At 40.1% G+C, this 27,612-nt stretch overlaps 1 protein-coding gene across 1 annotated transcript in view; it reads right to left on the bottom strand.

Annotated features, from left to right (window-relative positions):
• Positions 1-16,262, bottom strand: part of Lpp (LIM domain containing preferred translocation partner in lipoma) — a 421,297-nt gene extending 405,035 nt beyond the window's left edge. The window contains exon 1 of the mRNA XM_051191238.1: positions 16,202-16,262. The gene's annotated coding sequence lies outside the window, so the exon portion shown is untranslated. The remainder of the gene's footprint in view (positions 1-16,201) is intronic.
• Between the last annotated feature and the right edge of the window lie 11,350 nt (positions 16,263-27,612).

Genomic DNA, 27,612 nt, shown 5'->3' with positions numbered 1-27,612 from the left:
GCATCCTTGAAGAAAGAATGTGCTTTCTTACAAAATTCTATAGGAGACTTCTTCATAATGTATTCTGATTGCAAACAATGTGTTTTTTCATAACCATCAGCTTCCAAACCTATGCTTGACAACAGTCAGTGAGATGTCATTGCTTGAACATTCATACGAGAAGTTCAGAATTCAAACAAAAGCAGCAATAAGCAAAAAGAGTCAACAAACTTTCAGCATTGTCTAGAAGATGAACAAAAATGCAAACAACCCCACACTATAAACCACATCAGCAGAAGGCAATATTCACAGTTATTTCTAATGAATCAATGTGTATAAAGTGTGGGCTCTCTGCTCAGGTAGAACCTAGGCAAACACAAAGAAGCAGATGCACACCACGAAGAAGGGAGGTGATAATAGAGATGTTGAGTCAAGGAAGTCATGATCTGTTAGGTTCATCTCCATACCTGGCAGGGAACTTTGGAAGCAGCATTCTAATGCTGGCCCTTGGCTGCTGCTCCTGGGCTCAAGAGTTTTAGACATCTGTTATGAGCGTGTCTAAGAAACAGTTCAATGTGTGTTCAAAAATAGTATTTGGTCATTCTCTCCCATGTGGACTTCAGCCATTAAAATAGCTATACCAAACTAATTCCATAATGTTATATTTTAAGAAATTTAGTAATGATAGTTCAATATCTAGGAAATACTTATTCATTTTTTCCTATACTTACTATTCTTATTATATCCTTGAGAAATTTATCTTCAATTTGGTTTTATTGATAATTACAGGCTTTTGAAAATTCTTACAAATTCATTGTATGCTGACAATCTCCACCCTGATTTATAATTAACAGCTTTAAATTAGGCTTTCTGCCCTATCTGAAGACATGGGCAGAAACACGCCATGCAAAAGGTTCGTGGTGGTGATGGGTGTGCATGGGGGTAGGAAGACAGTACAGAGAGTAGAGATCAACAAATGAAATGGTCAAGGAGTGGCCAGTAACAAAAATTTGGGGTTTCGAGTATGCATCCTTTTCCTCAAACAGATAAGAGCTCATTAAGAAGAAAACCCATCTTTTCCACTAGAAGCAAATGAGATGCTGATGAAGCCCCTACATTCCTTGGATCCAGGAAGCATATATTTATGAACAGCAACAGTTCATAAACTGATGCAACTGAGTGGTAGAGAGCTTACCTACCATGTACAAGGCACTGGATTCCATCCCCAGCAACACAAAACAAAAAGGAAAGAAGAGATAAAATGAAGTAAAGACTCAAGTTAGACACAGATGATGAATTCTCAGAAATCCATAGCTCAGGTCTCAGTGTGGAGAAGTCCAACCTGAGAGGACATACACAGAGACCAGAACAGACTGGGGCAGTTGGCACTGATGTCCACTAACATTTGCAGGGAACGAAGCCACAGAAGTCAGAGAACACCCTACTTTCCGACCTATTGGGATGACTGGTACCAACAGTGTGCAACTCCCATCTCACTGCAAAACATTAGCAAATCAAGAGCTGTGCACGAAGGTTTGCTTGATCCAGAGAACCACCACCCACTTCATTTACTGTCTTATAAAGCTTTATTTCTCTCCAACCGTAGCATACGTAGAGAAAACATTGGAAAGTAAAATACAGGCATAATCAAATTTCAGCCTCAATGACTCCTCAGAAGTTACTGAGGCACAGACAATAGTAAGAGTGGTCCATGGGTACAGAACTAGTAAATAGCACAGATGTCAATTTTGCTAAACGAAACCAGGCTACCTTTCCCCAAATCAGGCCCCTGTAGAAGGATGGCCTAGTTGACACATAAACAAGTACCAAGCAAAAACTCACAACTATAGCCAAGGTCAAGGAGTGACCAGCAACAAACACAGACAGCTAACAAAACTTTGAGGGAAGCAGCTTGGGAAAACTCTAAACATCCGTTTCTATATGCTCAAGTTCCCTGGAAGTTTCTGCAGTGAAAACAGAAAAATTACAGTAAAGCTAAAGAAAAAAAAAAAAAAAAAAAAAAAAAAAGCTTAATACTCATAAATGTGTCAGGCAAAAAATAAAACTTCTGAAAAGATGTGAAATCCATTCATTTTTTAAATACAGAAAAACATAGCAGCCTTTGTGTGATGTATAGGAGACACGCAACAAAAATGTGCTCCATGGGTTAAGTAACTTGAACCAGGAATTCACCAAAAGAGCCCACAAGATACAGTGTTGAGTAAAAAACCCTTGTGAGACACATTTGATGTAATAGTCATATGATTAACAAACTGTCACATCAAACTTTTCTGCAACGTGGGAACACTTTGACACTTCGTATTTTTAAATCTGACATTTTGATTCATTACTGTAAATAGCACTTTGGGTTAAATATTGTGACAGGGAACAGATCATATATATGTACATATATATTCACTCTATATATTATTACACATGTATATTTGTATAGCTCTGAAACAGTTTATAATATATGAAACCTTCGCCTTCGCTGACATTTTGGGCCAGTGCATACATGGGCTATTCCCTCCTGAAGTATTTTTTCTTTGGCAAGAAGCCTATGGAGTGGGATGATGGGGTGACTGACAGAGTGACTGGTAAAAAGGCTCTGGAGAAGTCTCCTGTGTCCCCACAAAGGATTTCAGAAAGAATACATTAACTTCCTTTTCCCAGCTTCATAAACCCACTGTCACAAACATGTTAGGATACCTCCTGTCTTCAGCATGCTCTATAGCTCCTGGAGAAAACAGGCAGAAGGAAAAGCCCCAGAATGAGGGGGACATGGAAAAAACAAATATGCAAAGTGATGATTTTTGAGGTTCTGGTTTTTGCTTTGGGAGTTCCTGTGGAGTATTGTGCTATTGTTGGTTTTCTTTTTCTTTTTGCATCTTCCTTTATTTATTAAGAAAAACAACTCTTCATAAGCTATTTACTATAATTAAGCAAAGTATGGATATCAATAGAAGAAATAAAGTAAACAATATGTTGAGATTTATGACATTCTTTTCAAAGAAAGTTATTTGACTTCCATCTAATACTAACGCCCACCAGCTTTTCACTTTCCCGCAATTCTTTTTTTTTTTTTTTTTTTTTTTTTTTAATGGATTCTTCTCTATATCTCAACCACAGATTCTCCTCCCTCTACCCCTCCCAGCTCACCTCCACCCTTACCTACCCTGGATTCACTCCCCCTCCCCTAGTTTCCTTTCAGAAAATAGCAGGCCTGTGAGACTACAGCCAAGAAGGACAACATAAGATAGACACAAGTCAAAAACCCTCACACCAAGGTTGGACAAAGGAATCCAACAGGAGGAAAGGAGTACAGAGAACAGGCAATAAAACAGAGGCGCCCCCACTCTCACCGTTAGGAGTCTCACAAAAACACCAAGCTAACAACCATAACACAGTGCAGAGGCCCTGGTGCAGACCCAGACAGGCCCCATGCTTGCACTCCCATCGCTGTGGGCTCAGTTAATTCAGTGAGTCATGTTCTCCAGGATTCCCCCATCCCCTCTGACTCCTACAGTTGTTCTCCCCTCTCCTCTGTGAGTTCTCTGAGGTCCAAGGGGAGAAACCCAATAGAGACCTCTAGTTTACACTCTGTCCACATTATGTGTGGTTGTGTGTCCCTGTACACACTCCCATCTGCTGCCAGAGGATGGCTCTCTGATGACAAGGCATCAACCTATATCCATGAGTATGGCATAGTATTATTATTAAACACTTTTATTTATGGATTTCCCCCTTTGTCGTCGCCACCCCCCTCGTCTCGTTTGATTCTACCCTAGGTCTTTGGCCTATCCAGTCTGCTTTTCCTGGCCATCCAGTGCTGGACGTGGCCTCACTCTTGTGGTGTGGGCCTCGAATTAAGCCAGATATTGGTTGTCCACTCCCACAACTCCTGCACTACCACTGCCCCAGCATGTCTTACAGGCAGGACAGGTTGAACATTTTGGAGCTAGGGTGGTGCACAGGTTATTACCTATATAAAAAGATTGGAGAGATCTCATGCTAGCTACATAAAAGCTCTAGAACAAAGAAAAGAAGCAAATTCACCCAGAAGGAGTAGACATCAGCAAATAAACTGAGGGCTGAAATCAATAAAAGAGAAACAAAGGGAACAATACAAAGAGTCAATGAAACAAAGACCTGGTTCTTTGAAAAAAATTCAAAAGCTTTATCCAAACTAACTAAAAAGACTGAGAGAGGCTATACAAATGAACAAAATCAGAAATAAAAGTGGGATATAACTACAGACAGCAAGGAAACCCAAAAAATCATTAGGCCATAAATCCAAAACCTGTATCCCACCAAGTTGGAAAATGTAACAGACATAAATAATTTACTTAATAGGTACCACTAACCAAAGTTAAATCAAGATCAGATAAACAATTTAAATAGAACTATAACCCCTAGTGAAATAGAAAACAGTCAATAAAGTCTCCCAACCAAAAAAGGCTAAGGATAGCTGGTTTTAGCACAGAATTCTACAAGACTTTCAAAGTAGAGTTAACACCATTACTCCTCAAATTATTCCACAAAATAGATCAGAAGGAAAACTGCCCACTTCATTTATGCTCAATTATGAAGCCATAATTATCCTGATACCCAAACCACATAAAGACTCAATAAATATAGATAATTACAATTTCCGATTTAAACAAAGATGCAAAAATACTCAAAGTACTTGCAAACCAAATCAAGAATACATCAAATAGATCATCCACCATGATCAAGTAGGCTTCATCCCAGAGATGCCGGGATGGTTTAAAATATGAAACTCAGCAAATGTAATCCACCGTATAAATATGCAGAAAGAAGAAAAAAAAAAAAAAAACACATGATCACCTCATTAGATGCTGAAAAAAGTCTTTGACAAAGTATAACACCCCTCCATGATAAAAGTCCTGGAGAGATCAGAAATACCCAAAGCCTCAGGTGATTTTCTATTTCTTGTTAATTTCAAGCTTACTATGTACTTCCTAATTAAGACAAATTTAGCAAACAAAAATAATCTTATCACACACATGTATGAGCAAACACCCATACTCACACACATGAGCACACATGAGCATACACAAACACGCACATGTGTATAAAATACAAAAGTAAACCAACATGTCTGTTGTATTCAACATTCTCTCTGGACTCTATACTGTTATTACTCCATTTAGTCTCCTCCAAACATACAGAAGAGCACAAAAAAGAAACTTAAGAGCTATACATACCCAGATTTATACTTACTACAGATTAATTTTGCCTCAATACTAGTTTAAATTAGGTAACAATGTTCTCTCTCTGAGTCCATTCTTCTTTATATAAAAGGGAATTGATCCAATTTTGTGATCCAGGTTTGTGATTTCTCAGAAAAGATGCAAATGGTATCAAAAAATAAAATGCTATCAATAATATGCATTCAGGCTCAGTGGATAAAGGTGTCTGCTGTGTCATAACTTGCCAAACATAAAAGCTGTCTTTAAACTTCACACGCATTGCTGTACAAGTGTTCACACGCACAAGCATACAGAGAGAGAGAGAGAGAGAATGTGTGTGTGTGTGTGTGTGTGTGTGTGTGCGCGCGCACGCGCACACACACACACACACACACAGACACACTACAATTTATCAATAAAACTCATCCAAAGTCTAAACAACTTACAAAAACCAAATGAGCACCATTCAATATAGAAGACAAATACTGAATAAAGTTTTAAATGGTCAAATTCAAAAATTCCTGCATCCTTCAATAATACAAAAAGTAATCTAGATGAATTATTTTTAAATTAAGCAAAGCATGTAGAGCAAAGAGGCACTATTGAAAGTTAAAGGAGTCAAGAGAACTACTGCAAAAGTGCTGGAAATTTTAGAAACTAGGGTAGAAATATAGTGTTTTTCCCTCAGCCTACTGAGAAAATACATCAGTTACTATGCTCCTTCAAGTATAATATATTTCTTTGAACTTGGGTAAACTCTTAAGGAGGTAGACCACATCCTTCAAAGTCTGGAAACTCCGCAGTGGGGTCTGAAGGGCTCGCATGTGAGGAGTGAAACCTCTAAGAGCTAAGGCAGGACAGAAGTGACAGTACAGCATATGCACACAGGTTTGAATGCTAATCAACTCTCAATTGCTTATTTTATATGTGTGCTTACATTTTTACTTAATGAGAATGGATTTTTTTTTTGTCTGCATGTCTGTCTGTGTACCACATGCATGGTGGCCTCAGAACCCAGAAATGGCTGTCAGATCCCCTGGAACTAGAGGTAGAGACATTTGTGAGCTACCGCTGGAGGCTAAGACTCTATAGGTCCAATAGCAAGTGCTTTTAACCACTGAGCCATCTCTCCAGCCACAAGCACTTATTTGAAGTCAATTTCACTTTCATCTGTTTTGCAAAATGAGGATAATAAAATTATTCTGGCTGTTATGAATATTAAATAGTATACCAGAAGTCTTAATAAAATTTAAATTAGTGGGAACACTTTTCCCCAAAATCTAAATTTGTCAATTCTCATTAGCAATTAACAAAAATATTAAGAACTCATAGGAATCCTACTAAATTCAATTAAAAAAAATTTACTGTAAATGTTTGACCAGTTAGCTTAGGTCTCTACTTTATGCCAGGATTGGAGACAAGGAAAGGAAGAAGAAAGAAAAAGTCATCCAAGTCACAGCACTGCTCTGCTCCCTAAGAACATTCATCCACCTTACAACATGACAGTGGGCTTTTAGAAGAACACGTGGTTAAACAAGCACCAAAAAAAAAAAAAAAAAAAAAAAAAAAAAGCCTAGCACTAACCCTGAATGGCATGGCTTCTGTGCAATTTGGGAATGCTGGACATGGCAAGAGAAAAGGGTAATGGCAATCATTCCTCCAACTGAAGATGTGGCATATGAGAGGGAAGCCTGGCCCTATCACTCTGCAAAGGGCACTGGAGTGGTTCAGCACCTCTGGAACTTAGTCTAAGTGCATTAATTCTCACTGTAGTTCATCTGTGTTGAGCTAACAGAAGAGCTCATACTATGCAACTGAGAAAGAACAATGGACACTTATCAAGACCATGGTCCATGGGAAGTCCGCGAACATTACAGCTGCATCTGAAGAAGGGGAGGAGATTGTGCCATATCATCTCATGACAGAAGGCAGAAGGGCAAGAGAAAACCAAAGCAGGAGAACAAGTGGGGAAGACTCCTGGTAAGCCCAAAGGGAAAACTAGTGTTTTCATAACCCCATTTGGCGACAACTATCCAGCTCCTGTGACAACAGTATTCATGATGGCAGAGCCATCTGCTGTGGTCCCACTGGCCGTCCTACTGCACTGGACTTATGTTTCAAACTCATCAATTTTGGGGACATGTCTAAGCTACAACATCTTCCTGAATTTCTTCCTATGTAGTGAGCACTGTCCCCTTTTTGTGCCTTCTCTACCCACTTTGAGGAACTGTGATGTTCACTCATAGCCATCTGAGTTGAAATAGGAAAAGAGGCAGGGCTCAGTGTGGCAAGGTGAAATATCACCTGGCTGGGAATCAGACCTCAAGCCACTCCCATTCAGTGGCCACAATACATACTGGTGAGCAGTGCTGTAAGGTAGTTAACAGCTCTTCTTGCTCCTACACACTCAACGTCTGTGCCCTACAGTTTCCAAGTGACAATGATGGGCTCAGCAGTCAAAATGATCCCAAAGAGGCTCTGACATGACCACATCCACAGTTTCAATTGTGGGGAAGGTCAGGGACTCCTTCAGAAAATAGCTGATCTAAACAGAGCCCAGGGAGTGTCATGGTAACACTGCCTGCAAGCTGCCAGAGGTAGGGAGAGACATAGCCAATATGTGTGTACAGCTGCCACATTTCAGAGAAGCACTCAAACCCTGCTAATATCATCTTGCTTAATACTGAGTCCCATAGATCATAAGCTATTTTTACTGTGGGCTTAACAGATTTGTGACTTGTCATCTCCGCCTGCACGTCCACAGTCCATTGCATAGGACGGTTCTATAGGCACACCTTCAGGACCTTGAACTACTTGGGTGCGAGAGTCAAAAGAAAAGGAGGAGAGATGAATATTAAAGGGAATAGGTTCTCCCTGGGACCAAAAGACAGCAAGGAGGGGAGAGTATGATGCAAGTGCATGTAAAAGCACACTACAAACTTCTCCGTAAAGCATCACGTCCTACTTGTCCAGAGATTCAAAAATGTACATGGTCAAGAATCTGGGTGAGCTGGGTCCTCCTCATCAAATGACAACCTGTGCCAGTTTTCACTGACCTCCATAATCCTCATCTCTTATAGCAGGCTTGCACACCATGCCACGGAGCCCTGCACCAGCTTTGTAAAAGGAAGCACCTAGATACCATATATTACTTTTCAGTGCCTACAAGTGAGAGCTTCTGCTAACCATCCTCCCTATTGCTAGGCAACCTGTCTCCCTCCCTTATGGAGGAATGGGAACTCTTGCTTTTGGTAACACAGCCAGCACAGAACCTGGCACACAGTGGCTACCCAGTGATGCAGTTTTGTGTCTATCTGCAAGGTTAGGTACTGATGCCACCTGTTGTACTGCATTATTCCTAACGGTCTCTCCAAGAAACAAAGGAAACAGCCAAGGTCTGCTAAGTGGTACAGAGGAACTCCGAAACCAGCCATCTCTCGAAGACTTGGTCAGATTGGGGCACCAACATCAGGCCAAACAGGAACCAGACAGACAATGCAGGGGGGTGGAGGGGCCAGCAGTACAAAGGCTATTTTAAGATCTTTCAGAGTTTCTAAACTGTGATAAGCATGTAAGTCCCATGTACCCAGCTCAGATACAGACAAGAGAAGAGGGAAATTATTGAAGAACATCCTTCTATGTGCTGCTTAGTTGAAAACTCTGTCTAGTAAATTTCAAGGAGAGGGGAGACAAAGAGAGAACAAAACAAAATGTAGAAAACAACATTGAACAAGGTGTAATGACATGCTACTTGGGAAGCTGAGGCCAGAAGGTCACATGAGCCTGGGACTTCAGCATCAGCCTGGATGAGAGACTCTGCCCAAAAGGAAAAATAAAAAAAAAGTTAAACACTAAGGCTGTTAGCAAAGCTAACAGTGATAGACACCAGGAGCTTTCAGAGACAGATGGTAGGTTCTAGTCATTTAGTCAGGAGAGCAAGAACCACACTGGAGTGTTTTTGGGGGTGGGAGAGGGGTGTTGTTCATAAGAATTAGTGCCCTGCAGCAGAAAGGCTATATCCATCTCAGAGACTGTTGAATTTAGTGGCTCCACATCTTGGGTCACTTTAACATTTCATGTTTCCTACACTGAAAGCTAGAATGATGAGCAAGCAGCCATCACTGAAATGTTATGCAAGAAGAGAAAGATCAATAAGGAAGTCCTGGAGGGCTGTGGGCTTGCTCTGTTGTCATTTGCATGGCAGGATTAGCTAAGGGGCTTATCTGGCTGGATAAACAAGAAATCTTGAAGGCAGAAGCAAATGGATCTCTGTGAGTTCCACTTCAGCCTGGTCTATAAAAGGAGTTCCAGGACAGCCTGGACTGTTACAGAGAAGAACCTTATCTCCAATAGCCAAAATAAAGAAAAGAAATCTTGTAGAATCCCAGATGGAGTTCAAAACATCTGGAAAATAATCTTCTTCAAGACTCAAGTGATACACATGGAGAAACTTATAGGTCACCAAAAATAAGAGTGGGTTCTTTAAAGAAAGCATTTCTGTGATCTCCCTCAACTTTTCTGCCATTCCTGATATATATTGGCATGGAGCCAATGTTTTCTTGCATATCAGAGAGTGGCTCTTTAGCTCCTTTTATTGCACTATCAAGATCCAATTAACTATCTTCAAAGCTAACTACATTCTTCGGGCAACTAAGACACCTCTAAGAAAAAACAGCGATCTCCAAACTCCTTCACCTGACAAGGTACAACTGGGATTTCACATCACTTCGCAGTTCCAAGTACTTTCTGATTCCATCCATTGAGCTAGTGCAAGCTATTTTATATAGGTGATAAATAAATACTCGGGAACTTGGCTTACTATAAAATGTTTTTCTGTCACTTTTCCAGGTACCATCTCAAAAATACCATGTTGCCTCAGAACCTTCCAAGCCTTCATGTATACAATCAAAAACACTATTTCCAATCACCTTCCAATCTTCCAAGTGTCTGAACACAATTACAGCTTGGATATGCAGCTCTGCACATGAACAATGGGACAACACTGCTGTGGTGCCGCTTTAGAAGCAAGTACATCACAATGCAGAGATGGGATGTCTGCCCACGGGACTCACACGGGGTCCCTTGTGAAACAGGGAGGTCCCAGCTCAGCTACCACATCGTAGCATGTGGTACAGTGTTGTGTAGACAAGCTTTCAATGGCTCGTCCTTAGCTGGGCAGGTTCACTCCATCTAGGGTGTTAGATTAAAGTCATCTGCCAAGGGATCCCCAGAGCAGCCACTTTTGGTAAAGTTTTTACAGTGCATCCACATTCAGCCAAGAATGTCTGAAGGGGGACAACTTACAACATACAATTCTGTGACTCCCAAGTCAACCCAAGGCGCAGACAAGGACTCAGATGCCAGCACATGTAGTATAGGGATGGCCCCAGCCAAACAGCTAAGGCATATTGGCACAACCGTAATTTGTCCATCCACCAATATGCTCCACAAAAAACACCCATATGCTTTCTTTTAGCTTCCATATGCTTTTTTAGTGGAGAAACTAAAATATTTCATTAGTTTTGAGTAATTAATAATTACTTATTTCACAATAGTCACCCTCATTAAAAAACGAAAATAACTGATTAAGCTGCAGGATCCTGGCTTTCAACTCAAGCTTTTCCATTGATTTTTTTTTTTTTTTTTTTTTTTTTTTAATTCTTCCCCTGAAGGAATAGAATAAGAGAGTAGAATGGCTAGTGTGGAAACAGTCACATTACAGGGAATAAAGCGTTATCATACACCGTTTCCCTACATTCCTCTTGACTGAGACATTATGATTAATAAAAAGAACATGGATTTGGGGATCAGAAAGACTTTGGAATCCACTCCAATTTGGCTTCTGTGAACAGCACATCTGAGGAAATGAAGGGTGTTGAAAAGATAAAGTAGGCTGGATCCCTTCAAACTAGTCCTCCCCTACTCCCAAGGAGTAACCTCATCATGTTCGCTCCCTCAATCTGGAGGCCTGGGTACCACATGCCCGAAGAATGCTGGCAGTGAGCCAGTGGTTCCAAGCAGGCTGTGGCCTATAAGAATGGCCCCCACCCACGCTAACAATGTATGGGAACTACTTGGGGTCTTGTAACAGTGCAAACTGATTTAAGATGTTTAGGGTATGGTCTGTGGGCTGCATTTCTAGGAGACTGCCAGGTATTACTGGTCTTCAGACAAGACTCTAATGGGTCAGGACCTAAAACACATCAAGTGAGGAAACAGAACAAGTAACAACAAGGGAATTGTGTCTATCTCATCAGGCCAAGATGAGGACTACTAAGGATTTAAACCAGCAGCTCTCAACCTGTGGCTAGACACCCCTTTGGGGGGGGGGTGTCAAACAACCTTTTCATAGGAGGTACATATCAAATATCCTGCATATCAAATATTTACATTCAATTTATAACAGTAGAAAAAGAACAGTTTTGAAATATGACTAAAATAAGTTTATGGTTGGGGGGTCATCACATGAGGACCTAAAGGGTTGCAGCATTAGGAAGGTTGACAGCCACTGATTTAGAGGACAGTACTACCCAACTGCATGATCATTAGGGTATGATTTGCATTTTAGAGACCACAAAGCTGAGACCAGAGGGAATCAAGCACCCTTGGGAGGGGTAACTTGCTAACAGCTCTGGCACGCTGGCCTCACAGAGTGAGGGTGCGCCAGCAGAAGACAGGGAATACAGAAGGCATTCCTCTGCACAGATGCTATGGAGTCTGGCTTCTTTCCATTCTCCCAAGGAGCTGCTTACCTGCTGCCTAAACTACACTGACTTGCAGCCACTTTATTGGCATCCACTTCCCCACCTGGACTGTGAGGGGGTTGCCCCTGGCAACCCCTGAGGCTGCCTCTGTTTCTGGCATAGGCTTTCACTTTCTGGTTCCCACATAAGCTCACAGTGGGTCACCAGCACTAAGAGTGAGTTTCACACACGTGGCAGTTCACACATGTGGCAGTCGTTACAACTTGGCAGGAACCAAATTCTAGCTGTTCACATCTGGAAATTCATGGAGCTATGGATGGACAGGAATCTATCTCTGTAAAAAGCCCCATGCTCAGGATGACAATGAAGAAACCACAACCATTCCTCAAAGTACAAACATTCCACACCAGTGGGTAACTCACACTCTATGCAGGACACTGACAGCAACGCCCTGGTCTCAATAAGACAACCACACCAGCAGTTCCAGACCCAAGGGAAAGCCATATTCTGCCCGAAGGCTGATATAATTTAACTAGTGAGTTATCACATAAGTGACTCAGAAGGTGTGAGCTTCTTTCTCACCAAAACCCCCAGAATGTAAGCCCTGCATTCCTACAAGGCCCATTCACCATCATCTACCTGGATTCCTGCTCCTACTCAATGCTATCTCTGGGATGACTAGTATTTTGCCATTGTTCTTGATTTAAATGCAAACTTGGCTGGTTACTAGCCACACTGCTTTGAGCAGATATTTCTACTTTCTAAGATTAACTTCTTTAGATGAGGGTGGGGAGTGGTGGCTTGAGTTCTAAGCACTTAACAAACATTGCGTTAGAAGTATATTTACTGAAAGAAAAAATTAACAAATTTGAAACAAGAGGAATAAGAATTTCAAGGCCAAAGCATCACTTAGCAGGTGTGTGTGTGTGTGTGTATGTGTGCAACTTCAAGGCTTTCTAGATACTCTGAAGGCTCTATATACAAGAATTCTAAGGTGAACAAATGATATTTCTGTATCTGATAACCTGCATTTTTCCATGTGGATTGTACATGCTTCCTGTCTCTTGGGTTTTTTGTCACACTCAGTGAATTCTTCTCTGCTTTTACCGCAACTCTAGGTATTCTCTGGCAAACCTCTATCTCCACAAGTATTTACATTACAGTTCTTAACAGTAGTAAAATAACACTTATGAAGTAGCAACAAAATAACTGTATGGTTCGGAAGCCCCACAGCATGAGGAACTGTATCAAACGGTTGCAGCATTAGGAAGACTGACAGCCATTGGCCTAGATGGCTGAGTCCCTTCCTTTCTACCTTGAAATTGCATGTTGCTGGAGCTTGGGACAGCAAGGTGTACAAAACCCAATTATAGAATACATACACTTTAAAATTCCCATAAGTAATTGTTCTCCGTTAGATCAAAGAATCAAAGGTTAGGTACAATACCAATTTTCCACACAAGGCTCCATGATGAAGTCACTGGATTTTGGAAACATTGCAGAAGGCAGAAGGAAGACATTCTAATTACTATAATATTGGACAGATGACAAATCATGATCAACTGGTCTGCCTTTGTCTACTGGCAGACACTGGACTGGACTCAGAGAGGGAGGAGGCCTTGCCCAAGGTGACACAGCCAGCTGACACCAAGACTAGTGATAGTTATATTCTCATTGCTTCCAGCCCACATGATATACTGCTTCAATCCCCAAAGCAATGAGCATCTATTCAGGGAGCAAAGGAAAAAATGCATACATGATTACTGCTTCTACCTCCATTTAATAATAAAAAAAAAGTAGAGGTTGATTAAAATTATTCAAGGCAGACCAAGACAATTTCACAAAACTAAAAATTAACATATCATATGGACAATACAAATAAGTCTATGAGAATTAATTTGGTATTACCCCTCCCCCCATGAGTCACCATGTAGAAAATGGAGAAAGCCAATGATCTACAGGAGGCTGAAAGTCAGCTCTTGCTCTGGTACAGAGACCAGTGATTTGAAAATGATACCTCATGTTCTTTAAGAGTAAACAGGGTGTACAGTTTCAAATCCCATGAAGTGCAGCTTTAAATAGATTTGGTTTGGAAAAAGGACAAGGAACACACCACAGTTGGCGGATCAACATCAAAAACAGAGGAAAAACAATGATTATACTCATTGATATCTGCTGACATGAATACTGTCGAGTCTAATTACGGATTTAAACTGCTATTCTTTATTATTACCACTAATGCTCATTTTTACAACAAGACAGTTTTACATGTGTACATCATGCTCCCAGAGTATTTAGTGCTCCATCTTGCAAAGGTTGAGATAATTATCTTAGTCCCATGAGCTTATAAATCTGGATAGATAAATGACTAACAGAAAGACATGGATGGGTGACAAGCAGAAGCAAGGGTAGTTAAGCACATATGCAGACAAAACAGAGAGACAGATGTACAAAGGTAAAAAGATGATAGGTAGGTAGGTAGGTAGGCAGACAGGCAAGCAGGCAGGCAAGCAGGCAGGCAGGCAGGCAGGTAGATATAGAGGTAGACAAATAAGTAGATAGTGAAGATAGTGAGTATAGGTAGGTAAGTAGAAGAAAATCCCCATTTTAAAGAGCAATTTTTGCAACTTTTCAAGGTTTAATTAAAATATCTCCTTCAGTGTTGACACAGATTTCAATGTGGAGAGTGAATGCAGATACCTAAATAACCTTCAAAGCTTATTCCTTCTACATTTAATAAGTGGAAACTAAGGAATAAAAAGTGAAGAACTAAATGAAGAGCTCTCTCAAGTAGGTTGCTGAAGTAGAAAATTTAGGTACATTCACTTTTTAAATCCCCTTTGGTTTTGGCATTGGGACCTGTCCCAATGGGTCTAATGATTTACCTAGGGTATGTCAGAGGACAGACAGCAATCTCCCTCTTTACAGTGTTGACAGTGGGGAGTTGGCCAGATCCCCTGAAAGTTAGATTAGTACTGACATTAGAGAACAGAGGAAAGGTGATTCTTCCTTTTTAACTCGAAAGTACATGCCATGGAAGCTATCAAAAACTATAACAAGAGATGTCTTCAGGAAGTTCACCGTTATCTACCTGTCTGAGAAAATGATATGTTAGAAACAAGTTTTTGTGTGGTCATTTTATATAACATAGTAGAACTAAAATAAAAAAAAATTCTTGCATATTTTTGTATACCCAGTTCTTGATTACATTTTCTTTTGTAAGAATAAGAAGAAAAAAAAAATCCACAATACTCACAACTGAGTAAATTCTAAAAGTTTCTCAATTCATGTCACCCACCTGTTTCATCTTTACTATATCTGATAAATATTAGCTTTGAAATTACTATTAGCCTAAAACCATAATTTCCATTTGATTCTAAATTGGTAATTCCTGTGATTATGGGGCAGTACCAACCAATTTCAGGTTTGTTATTTTTTTTTTTTTTTAAAGAACTGTGTGAAGTCATGTTTGCAATTCTTCATCACTAAAATAGTATACCAAAGTTTCTAACAAAATGTTCTATGGAACAAATCTTGATAGCAATCTAAATGATGATTCCAAGTCTTTATTCTCTAAGGCCTCAGGTTAGGAACATCATTTTGACGACTTCATCTCCTGGCAAAGAAGCCAAAAAGATCATATTGAACACAGAAACATCACTGGAAGACTCAGATACCAGCAGGCTGGCTCTAACGGAAAATAAAACAGTGGAACTAAATATGTTCCCTTTCTCTTCTAACAGCCTTCATTTTTTTTTCCTTAACCCTATGCTGAGGTTCTCTTTGTCCTTTGCAATGGTCCACCACCAGAGGTGCATTCAAAAGATTACCTCACTCTCTTGTGTTCTCGCTTCACTGCAACCTTTCAATCATTGGTGCAGGGCTAGATGGTTGTCAGGTATATAAAACACCATGACTAACCCCTGGAAGCATTCTTTAGTTCATTCAGAGTCAAACAGTTCTGGCTACATAGTATGGTAAAAATTACACTCAAAGAAGGAAAGCTGAAGAGCCAATGAATGGCATGATAAAACAGTGGAAAAGATATGCTACTGTATAGCAACACTGTAGATTCTCATATGTTCATTAAATGCCAATTTTCCAGATTGTCCAGATGTTTCCCTTAAAAGGAAAAATTAAACCAAAGAGGTATAAAAGGAGGGCAAATTACTATCTTGGATATTTTTCATGATTCTCTTGAACATAAAGTATTTTTGTGTCTTCTATTGGGAATCAACATTAAGCATCATAGGTTCAGGTGCCTATTAACATTATATAATTGTGAAGACTCCAATGTTCCCTTACCTCAAGCAACTTCTGGCTTTTGGAATGGACAATGGACACAGGCTCAGCCAGATGGTATGTCAGTCTGTAAATTAAAGAGGCAGAAGTTACTTGAGGGCACTGAACACCAAACTTACTTTAATCCACCAGTAATAACAATCTTATATCTATGTAGCAGATTATTTTGCAAAACATTTCCACATTCATGATCTCATTTCACCCTACATTTACCTGATGAAGAAACAGGAAGAGACTGTTCTATTCATAAGTGAGAGAGGTAGAACTTCATAGAGGGCAGAGAATGACAAGAGAACTGGGAACTCTTGTGAATTATACAAATTATACAAATATAACATGAAAAGTGGTCAGTCATTAGTCAGAAATAATGACTTGCCCAAGAATATTACAGTACAATAGGTAGCAGAACATGACTTCAAACACAAGAGCTTTGCCACTGCCCTAGTCATCTACATTTTCTGCCTCTGCTCCTCCTGGATCATGAAGGGAAAGAACACAAACAACTCCCTCACCTGATCTTTAAGTCTTGGTAGTGGAGAATAGTAGTGTCAAATAACACTGACTGCCCTGAGGAAGTACAAGAGCACATGGCATTGAGAGCCAGTCAACTGCCTTCCTCTCCCCAGTGCCCTCAGGCAATTCACTCAATGTCCCCATCAACTTCTTCACATGAAAATGAAGATTATCTATAGTACCTAGTCAAAACTGTCTTCAGCTAAAACTCTGGTGGAGCAGGGAGATTTTCCTGCATATCCACAGTGCTCACGTACAAAATAATATTTCTTTTCATAAGCCAAACACACACTACCAGAGCATATTTCAAGATGGCTACTTCTGTGATTTGTGGCCCTAGTTCTAAAATATCATGAAAGTATCTATGTCATTCTTAAGTGGCTTCAACATACTATACACACATACACACACACACACATACACACACACACACACACACACACACACACACATGAATGCATATAAGCATACCCACACACACTCAAGTATCTTCTCAAACCCCAAAACCTAAAGCCAGAGCTTTTAGTGGCAGGGTGGTTCCTGGTTTGCAGCCTTTCCAAATCTGAGCCTACGGCACTGCCTGAGGCTCAGAGATATGGGGCTGCTAGCAGAACTGCTGAACAGAGAAAACTCACTTGAGATTTTATACAGAAACAGATTCACTAAAATGTCCAGTTTTCATAAAGCGCTCAAAGAGAAACATGGCTGGTAAGATTCCCTTCCAGAAACCCATCTTCTACCCCAAAAATCAAACCTTACCATCCTTTAACATCACACTTTATCCCATAGTCTAAGAAACAGTGCATGCTCATTACTGCCTAAAACATCTTCATTATATGCTCAATGAGCCTTTCCTGCCCCAAGTTTACAAATCTAGCAACCTAACTTCAAAGGTCACAAAACTAACACAGAGCAATTGAAAATGTATCCTTAAACCTCATACCAAGCATTTGCCTCTTATAGGAGGAGAGAAGCCTCTTGACTAGAGAGAGAGAGAGGCCTAACTTCAGGAACTGGAAAACAAGAATGAAAAACAAAAATTGCAATTCAGCAAAGAATACAAAATTCAGAAGAAATAAGTATGTCTTGTTTTGTCATACATGCATAATGAAAAACTGATTTTTAGAAAGAATGAAAGGGAGGAAGGGAGGATGAGAAGGAGGGTGAAAGGGACGAAGGGAGAGGCTGGCCTCGAACTCACAGAGAGCTGCCTGCCTCTGCTTCTGCCTCTGCCTCTGGAGTGGTGGGATTAAAGAGAAAGTAATGCATTTTAATGACAGTTAAAAAGATTCAACCTGAGAGAGGGGACACTGATAGAGCAAGGGGTCCAGGAGTAGATGACTTGTGAGTGAACAGGACTAAGTACATCATGTACACTGTGGGAAGTACATGGTGAAAAGCACTCTTGTATACAAATAATATATACTTATCTAAAATGATACAAAAGTATGCTTTAGTTTGGGATTATGCATCACCACCAGGTAAAAGGAGAGAAACAACTTCACAGCTGTGGTCTCATTAGAAGGCAACACATGACTAAGTAAAGCGGAATGTACAGCTCTAGGTTAGCATGAACATTTTCTCAGGACTCCCCAGTGAAGTTTCACAGATGTATCATCCTTGCTCAACGTGTTAAAACACAAGCCACCGAACAGGAGTCTGCAGTACTGGCTTTCATACAGACTTTCAGCAAACACTCTCCTCACAGGGAGTGGAAAAGCTGAAGCCTTTGAATCCTGCAGTTAACCGGCCTGTGCATGTGGTTCCAGGGTTAAGTATCCTCTGCAGATCTCAGGTGTTTCAGAAAGCAATGAAACTCTTCATAACCCATAAGGGGACAGAGCGACTGGCAAATCACGTGACAACCTTTGGCAATAACACCAGATATCCTTGTTACATCTGTGGATTTTAGGTCTGCTGACCTAGAACCCAAAAGGGATGAAACATTTCTCAAACTTGTAATAAGAATAATTTAAAGTAAATGATGCTATGGTGTTAAACGTGGAATTCAGGTTCCAGAAGCAACTAAAATGTTAGATTAGGACAAAGTCACTAGATAACAACTATGGGTGGGCCACAACCCTGACCATCAAAACCCAAGTGATTTTTAACTGCACTATCTCACCCACCATTCTAATATACTTATCAAGAATACAACATGTTCCACAGCTTATAAATGATCTGGTTGTCTCATTAAGGTAATGTTTGTCAGTATTTAATTGCTTCCCTCCCTGATTTTAATTTCCTCACCTGTCAGCATCGATCAGAAACAGTGAAATCATCTGACATACTGGCTGATTATGTTCAAATTAATCAAGTTGGTTTTTTTTTTTTTTTTTTTTTTTTTTTTTTGTAACATTGCTTTGGCCTGCAGGTAACGTGCTTCATAATGTGATATTTAGAAGAGGTCTACAATGGAACATAAATGGAAGAATTTAGGAACCCAAAGGAGAAATACAAGTTATTTTCAACCCACAGCACTGGACATTAAAAGGACTTTAATGTCTTTAAGAAGAAATTTAATGAGCTAGTGTTCTCTGGGCAACAGTGGACAGTTCCTGCCAACAGGCAGGAAGAGGTATGATTATCTCAGAATATTTGAGACATAGGTTAGAAAGGAAAAAATAAAGATGGGCTTGCCTTATAACATAAAATAATCTAAATATAATAACAGAAAATACAAAATGCAATAATCAATAATATGGCTACTAAGGAAGTAACATTTTATACTGACAACTGCTTGATATATGGATCTGGGGGCTGATATTGGTGTTGTTAGTAACTGTAGCAATTTCTGCATAAGAGGTGAAGATGAGGCTGAGAACAACAAAGGAACTCTTTTTTAAATGTGTTCTGCCTACACATATGCCTGTGCACCATGTGTGTGACTGATGTCTGGAAGAGGGTATCAGATCCCCTTGGGAAGTGGAGTTACAGACAGCTATGAACTGCTATGTGGGTGCAGGAAATCTAACCCAGGATCTCTGGACAAGCAGCAAGTGCTGAGCTATCTCTCCAGATCCAGCAAAACAACTAGACACCCAGTGATGGAACAGTCTGGTCTCACGGTCTATGAGAACTGAGCAATTCACTACAATTACTCAGAAGAGAGGAAGAAAAAAACAATGTAGGTCCTCCACACATAATTATTCAGTGCTAATATCTATCAGAAACAGTGTTTAAAATACGCTTAGAAAACCTCAAACACTCAACTCTTTTAGAGGAAATAAATGAAATGACAGGAAAATATTCTGTAAGGCACCCTGGCATGAAATTATGTTAATACACTAATGGAATTCCCACCCAGAAATAGACAAATGAATGACTGCATCCCAAAGTGAGCCCATCATAGTGGTAAACCTGCCCATGAGTCACTCTGCACCCATTTGGAGGGTCCTGGGTTGCGCAGAAGAAAGCCCTACAGTGGGACAGCATGAAGAAATCCGGAACATAACAGAAAAGACAAAAGCAGTGTTTACCTAAGTGAGCGGGAAAAGCTAGTAACAGGGATGCACTGATGGAAATAACCAGGAGGAACTAAGCTGCCCCTTCAAATAAGCCCTGTGTAAACCATCACACATGTCTCCACACATGAACACTAGAACACTAAGACGCAAATAACAGAAAACTCTGTTTCTAAATGCCAAGCCGTCCTCAGGAGAGCACAACTGCTCCTTCCACAGCTTGGATTTATCAAGGAGGGGCCAAATAGCCATCTGTAAGGGAAGTCATGTATAATGTGGCCACAGCAGGGAGTCTGCAGTAAAGGATGGGCAATTGCATTCAGTGTTTCAGAGGCTTAAGCAGCCCAACCTTGGGAGAAAAACAAGACCTCTAGATAAAACTTTGGAACATAGCATCTAAAGAAGAGTCCTGAGTAAGAACTATTCAACATATCCAGGCACTCCTGGGATTGCCCTTCCTTGTTTTAAAAGAGGGAAATGCAGGGTGCTGCCCAACTGCAAAGAGGCAGAACAAGCCAGAGTTCAACCAGCTACCACCAGGCAGTATGGACAAAGTCAGCCACCAAAGGCTCAGGAGTGCAGCTCTAATTCACTAAGGTAGCCTAAAATCCAATCAGATCACACTTCAGGGTGACTGAGAAAGACATTAGGAATCAGGAAGAAATTCCTATTATTTAACTCCAAACATTCACAAGTGGAAGAGAGCAAGAAAATGTTAGAGGAAATGAGAACCTGAGAAAGAACACCCAGTCCCTTCTTAATTAAGACCAAACATTCAAGAAGCAGCAACCTACTTGCATTTACAAAGTTCATCAATGTATGTTACCAGCACAAGCAAGGACCAGTGCCCCCCCCCACCAGGCCCATGCTACCCTAAGTGACATACACGCATATGTGTAGTCACCCGGGTCAACTTCTACCACATTCCCAGTTTTCTGCAGTTTTCCCTTTGAGTTTTCATTAAACAAAACAAATCACAGAAAATAGTAATCGTAGCTAAAAGGGAAAGAAGGAAAAGTTTATAGGCCAACCACCCACAATGGAAATGAAGAGAAGAAGAGGGAAGGGTGGAGTGGACACAGAGGGGGAAGGAGGGAGGGAGGGGAGGAGGAAGAAAGTGAAGGATCCAAAATGAAATCCATGAAAAGTGGTTTCGGAGGTAAGAGAAGGTCAATTACCTTCCCTTGATCACACATGTGTCATCCCATAATTGTGCAATTCACTACATGTCTATTAAAAACAAAATAAACAAACTAAAACGTGTTCAGTGGTGGAGCAGTTGCCTCTCATGTACAAGTTGACCAGTTCCATCTAGAATACTGAAAAAACAAGCAAGCAAATAAAAGGCCCAGATTCCTCCAGTTACTCAAAAGGAGAGGTCCATGATCATGTAGGAGACCCCAAGATCTGAACAGGACACCCAAAGTCCAAAACTGTTTTTAGAATACACTAAAGTACAATAAACTCTTCTCAGCATGCTGACATTTGCACCAATTACATATAAATAGTCATGCATCAAAAGGCTGACAATTGCTGCAGTGACAGAAGGGTACTTACTACCTTTTGTCACATACAATAAAGCTGGGAACAGAAACAGTTTAATTTAATACTTCCATTGACACACACTATTAGTGTTACTATCTCTAAATTCTTTAGTACAAACCTATTTAATACTGTGAGGAAATGTCAAGTATCAACAAAACATCTATGTTGAAAACTAAGCATTAATAGTTATTTCTAAACTTGTCCTTGGGTGATGGCCTTGAGAGATGCTAACTGACCACTCCATGGAGTCTGATCATCAAACCTAGGTTCTTTCCCTAAAAAAATAAAAACATCATTTTAATTAGCATATAAGATATCAGGTTTCACTGTGGCACTTTTTCCTTCCTTATTTTTACATCCCAACCACAGCCCTCACTCCTCTCCTTCCAGTCCCTCCCCTAATTCCACCATGCCCCTCCACCACCACCACCCCCCTCCACTTGTCCTCCATTTTTATACAGAAAAGGGCAGGCTTCCCAAAGATCTCAACAAAACATGGCATATCAAGTTGCAGTTAAGATTAAGCACTTCCCCTCATATTAAAGCTGGGCAAGGTGACCCAATATGAAGAGTAGGATCCAAAAGCCAGCAAATGAGTCAGAGACAACCCCTTCTCTCACTGTTCAGAGTCCCACAAGAGGACCACTGTTGTATAACAGTCACATATATCTAGAGGACATAGCTGAGTCCCATGCAGTCTCTGTAAACCCCTAGAAGCCCAAGTCACTCAGCTGATTCTGTAGGTTTTCTTGTGGTGTCATTGCCCCCACACACACCTTACAATACTTTCTCCCTCTCCTCTGCAGGATTCCCCAAACTAATGTTTGACTATGGGTGTCTGCATCTGTTTCTATCAGTTGATGGATGAAGCCTATCTGATGTCAACTGGACTAGGCACCAATCCCAGAACATCCCGTGTGCAGGACAGACTCTAGGTCAAAGGTTTTGTGGCAAGGTTGATATCCCAACCCTTCACTGGAAGTCTTGTCTGATCACAGGAGAAGGCCAATGAAGGCTGTATATCCCTATTGCTAGGAGTCTTGGCTGAGGTTGTCTGTATAGATTACTGGGAGCTTCCATTGTGCCAGGTTTCTACCTGGTTGGTCTCTTAATTGCCACAAATTTCTTATCTCAAGCTGACCAGCATCAAGTATCCAAGCAAAGCAGTTTTGCTCAAGTAGTTCTGATATCTTCTTAATCACAGCTGATTCTTCAGGCCCAGCTAACTAGAACCATAGAATGTTAATTCTTAACAAAGAGCCTCATATAATCCCTCTGAAACTCCACAAGACAAGCCACCACCTTCTGCACTGGCCTCAACATTCTTATCTTCCAAGCTCCCACAGAATGACACACACACAGCTCTTAAATCTCAGTGGCTTTTCTAGCACAAAGGTCCAAAGTCCTTCCACAATACGCCCCAGAACATGGGCCAGCCCATCACAATACCCCAATACACTGGTACTAATTTATTATAGTTAGGGTTTCTATTGCTGCAACCAAACAACATGACCATAAAGCAAGTTAGGAAGTAAAGAGTTTACTTCCACACAGTTGTTCACCACCGAAGGAAATTAGGGCAGAAATTGAATCACAGCAAGAATCTGGAGGCAGGAGCTGATACAGAGACCAAGCTGCTTGCTAGCTTGCTCCCCTTTGGACTAGGGTTTCTACCTCACCCCAAAACACCCTCCTTTTACAGTCATCTCTTTCAGTTTTCTTCCCCTTCATCCCCTCCCCAAACATGATCCTTTATGTGCTCTCAAGCCTCCTTCCCAAGGAGATCCAAGCATCCCCCTCTTGAGCCCTCCTTGTTACCTAGCTTCTTTGCATTTGTGGATTGTAGTCTTGTTGTTAGTAACTACTTACAAGTGAGTACATATCATATTTGTCTTTCTGGATGACTTTTTTTTCTAGTACCATCCATTTGCCTACAAATGGCATGATGTTACTTTTTTTAATTGTATAAATGTACCACATTTTTTTTTATCATCCATTCTTCAGTTGAGGGACATCTAGGTTCTAGATTTTAACTAATAAAAATGCTACAAACACAGTTGAGAAAGTGTCCTGTGATATGATTGAACATCCTTTAGATATGCCCAAGAGTGATATCGCTTGATCTTGAGGCAGATAGATATCCAATTTTCGTAGAAACTGCCATACTGATTTCCAAAGTGGTTATATAAGTGTGCACTCCTACCAGCAATGGAGGAGTATCCCCTTTTCTCCACATCCTCTTCAACATGAGCTGTCATCTATGTTTTTGTTCTTAGCCATTCTAACAGGTGTAACATGGAATCACATGTCAACATGTCATTTTGATTTGCATTTCCCTGATGGCTAAAGATGTTGAACATTTCTTAAGTGTTTCTCAGCTATTTGAGATTACTCTGTTGAGAATTCAGTTTAGATCTGTACTACATTTTTAATTGGACTATTCTGTTTGTTGATGTATAGTTTCTTGAGCTCTTTATATATTTCGGAAATTTGCCCTCTACTAGATGTGGGGTTGATGAAGTATTTTGTGGGGTTTTTAAATCTCCATTCTGTACACTGACATTTTGTCCTACTGACAGTATCCTTTGCCTTACAGAAGTTTTCGGTCTCATGAGGTTCCATTTATTAATTGTAAATCTTAGACCTGAACTATTGGTGTTCTGTTCAGGAAGTTGGCTCCTGTGCCAAAGCACTCAGAGCTCCTCCCTAGTTTCTCTTCTATCAGGTTCAGTATATCTAGATTTATGTAGAGGTCTTTGATGCACTTGGACTTGATTTTTGTGCAGGTTGATAGATATAGACCTATTTGCAATCTTCTACATGTAGATACTTCTTTGTCAAAAAATCCTGTATCCATAGGTGCGTGAATTGTCTTCAATTCGATTCTGTGATCCACCTACCTCAAACTCAGGTTCTTTAAGTACATAGTTACATAGCCTTCCTAAAGGATAGGCCAAAGAAAACAATCAGTAATATTTGTTACTAATAATAATACATATTTTAAAATAAAAAATCAGAATTCTGATAGTGTGAATGATACCACTGTGCACTTGACGCTTCCAAGTGTTTCCTTTATCCAATGAAAGTGTTGGTGGAATTCATAAAGGTGACTTTTGTTGTATGGAATGAAATGTGGCAACTTCTTGAATATCTGAATAACTCAGTGAAGGTGCATTGTTCAGATGTGATGTGATGAAATCTCAGGCAACCCAGTGAATAAGCCAGTGGGTTTCAAGACATACAGTACAGAAGTCTTATGATAATTTCAGATTCCTCATCAGAACTAACCTTTAAGAAATTACCAAATCTCAGTAGTTATTGAGACTAAGCTCTGATACAGGATCAGAGAAGAAAACAAAAGCTCCCCCCCCCCCTTTCCTCCTTCCTTCCTCTTCCAACTACATAACTGTTTTGAGACTGGATTTTCTTTGTAATCTTGACTCCAAAAAATCCATCATGACAAGTGAAATGCAGACTCCAGACACTGTCTCACTTTTAGTTTTGTTCTGTTTTCTTTGGGAAATGTACTTCTTAGGGGTAGGGATATGGAGTAGTAATTAAAATTCCCGCTTCACAAGCAAGAGTTCTCAAGCTTAATTCCAAGATCCTAAGTAAAATGCTGGATGGGTACAGCCACCAATCCATGATGCCTGCCTTGGAAGGCAAGAGACTAATGATCCCATAAGCAAGCTGCCTAACTAGACGTGCCTTAAGGATGAGCTCAGTTGTGATTAAGGTGCCCTCTGTCAATATGAAATGAAAGAGTAATTGAAGTGGATTCCCAATATCAAGTTCAGGACTGCACAGGTGCATGCACACACATACATGAGCCCTCCCATATGTATTCATGTAAACAAATATACACATATATAGACACATGAGGGAAAGGCAGGGAAAGGCTTACTCTGACAGCACGTAAATGAAAATGTACTTTTTCATGCTAACATTTACATTGGTTATCTTTTCTAATTTTAAATTTCTAATATGAGAGCTAATATTAGCTCTAACACAGTTGAATAAAAGTTCATTTTTTATGAGTTTAAAGGAATTCAGAGATGAAGTCATTGGACTAGGTGGGATTTTAGCTCCCTTCCTGTCAGTAGATATCTTTAGACTCTACAGCCAAGAGAAGAGAAATACTTGCTATCTGTTCATCCTTAGGAAATGACTACTTCTAAGAGCCTCCGGAACAACTATATAAACTCACTATGCAGGAGACAATTCCTTAGTAAAACTAAACTTAGTGTTTATTTTCCTTGAAGCACTAGTTACAACACCCCCCAGATCAGAATTCAACTGTCACTAACATTTGATCAATGCTCTTCTTCTCAATTTTGAGTCTGTTACTCGTTGTAAAGAAAGAAGGGTGAGGATACCTTGTAAGAAAAAATGTAGACACTATGAATAACCCATTGACACAATATGCTCACCATCTAGGATAAACACTCACCATATCTTCCCCACTGCTATTTTATCTCAGATATTTCTCACCAAGAAAGCTTATATGCAATGTTCTCAAAACAGATAAATACAGTCTAACCATACATAAGAGAGGCTCAAAATGGATCGCAGTGGTGGACTCATTGGATTGGACATAGAAGAGAAACCTATTGCTTTGCACAATGAATACACGCAGAGAGAATAAGAGGATGACAAGGGTTTCTCACCAAAGGAGCAGAGCAAAAACACTTTGTCCAGGAATGAAATCAGTATTGTGAGTATGACCAAACAACTACATATGCTCCAAAGCCTATGAGCTCCAGGGAGCAAGTAGCTCAACCATGGCCATTCTCACTCAGCACTTCACTGAGCGAAGAGTCCAACCAAGTTCACAGTTTGCTAAGACAGGACTTTCCCTTTGACTGAACAAAAAGTCTTATTCAACACTATCCCTATACTTCATTTTAAATCCAAAAGGCAGAGGATTGGGGAAAGTAGAGGTGGTTTTCTATCTACCCAAGGTCAGAGTCAAAGACAAAAGAATGTTCTCATTTTTCCAAGAATAGACTGTAAGCAAGAAGGTGAAGAAGAGAGTCCTCATGATCCCCTAGGTTAGAAATATAAGGCTGGGGAACAGGCATGCAAAAGTCACAAAGAATTCACAGATAAATATATAAAGGGGGTAATCATTAAAGTAATTATATTAGTCAGGTGTAAGTTCACGTGTAAAGAAAAAAATAAAAGAAAGAGAGAGCACAGCTACCTCTTTATTTGACTTTTCCTCATTAACTTAAAGTAAAATCACCTCAAGCAGCATCTTCATGGCCTGTGGGGTCTCGAGAGCTGATTTAACAGGACGATACATTATACTTGTAGACTAATGTATAGAAACGATCATTCCCTTAACAGCACTTGGATCTTCAATCAGGAAATTCAATTTTAGCTGCAAAACTATGTTTTGGCAAAAGTGCAATTGAACTCAGTGTACTTGTCACATTTCTAAATATACTCCAATCTCCATGACAACAAGGGAGACTGATGGATTGCTTAAAAGAGTACGGTATATTTAATTGTCAGCATTTTAAACTGACTCAGAAAAAAATGCTGTGTGATAGGTCTACTCACCATGGTTACGGCTGGCTGAGTCCATAATAAAAGGTCCACATACTCACATCACTAATGTGGGCAAAACGAACACAAAAGTCAGAAGGTCTGGTATTTGCAACCACACCAAACACCAAACTGGGGGTATAGAGTCTATTCCCATTCAAGTGAGACTCTCCCAGAATGGTAAGGTGAATTCAGAATCTTCATCTCTACCCAGGGACAGAAAAGCAAGTCCTAGCTCAGACTCCAGAACATGTTCCCTTTCTTTTAATTAATTAATTAATTAATCAATCAATTAATTAATTAATTAATAAGTGCTGGAAGAATTTCCTGGAGATATACCTA

The sequence above is a fragment of the Phodopus roborovskii genome, unplaced genomic scaffold (assembly GCF_943737965.1).
Source record: "Phodopus roborovskii unplaced genomic scaffold, PHOROB, whole genome shotgun sequence".
NCBI classification, from domain to species: domain Eukaryota; kingdom Metazoa; phylum Chordata; class Mammalia; order Rodentia; family Cricetidae; genus Phodopus; species Phodopus roborovskii.
Note: the sequence above shows the minus strand (reverse complement) of the source record. Positions and strands in the feature narration are given on the sequence as shown.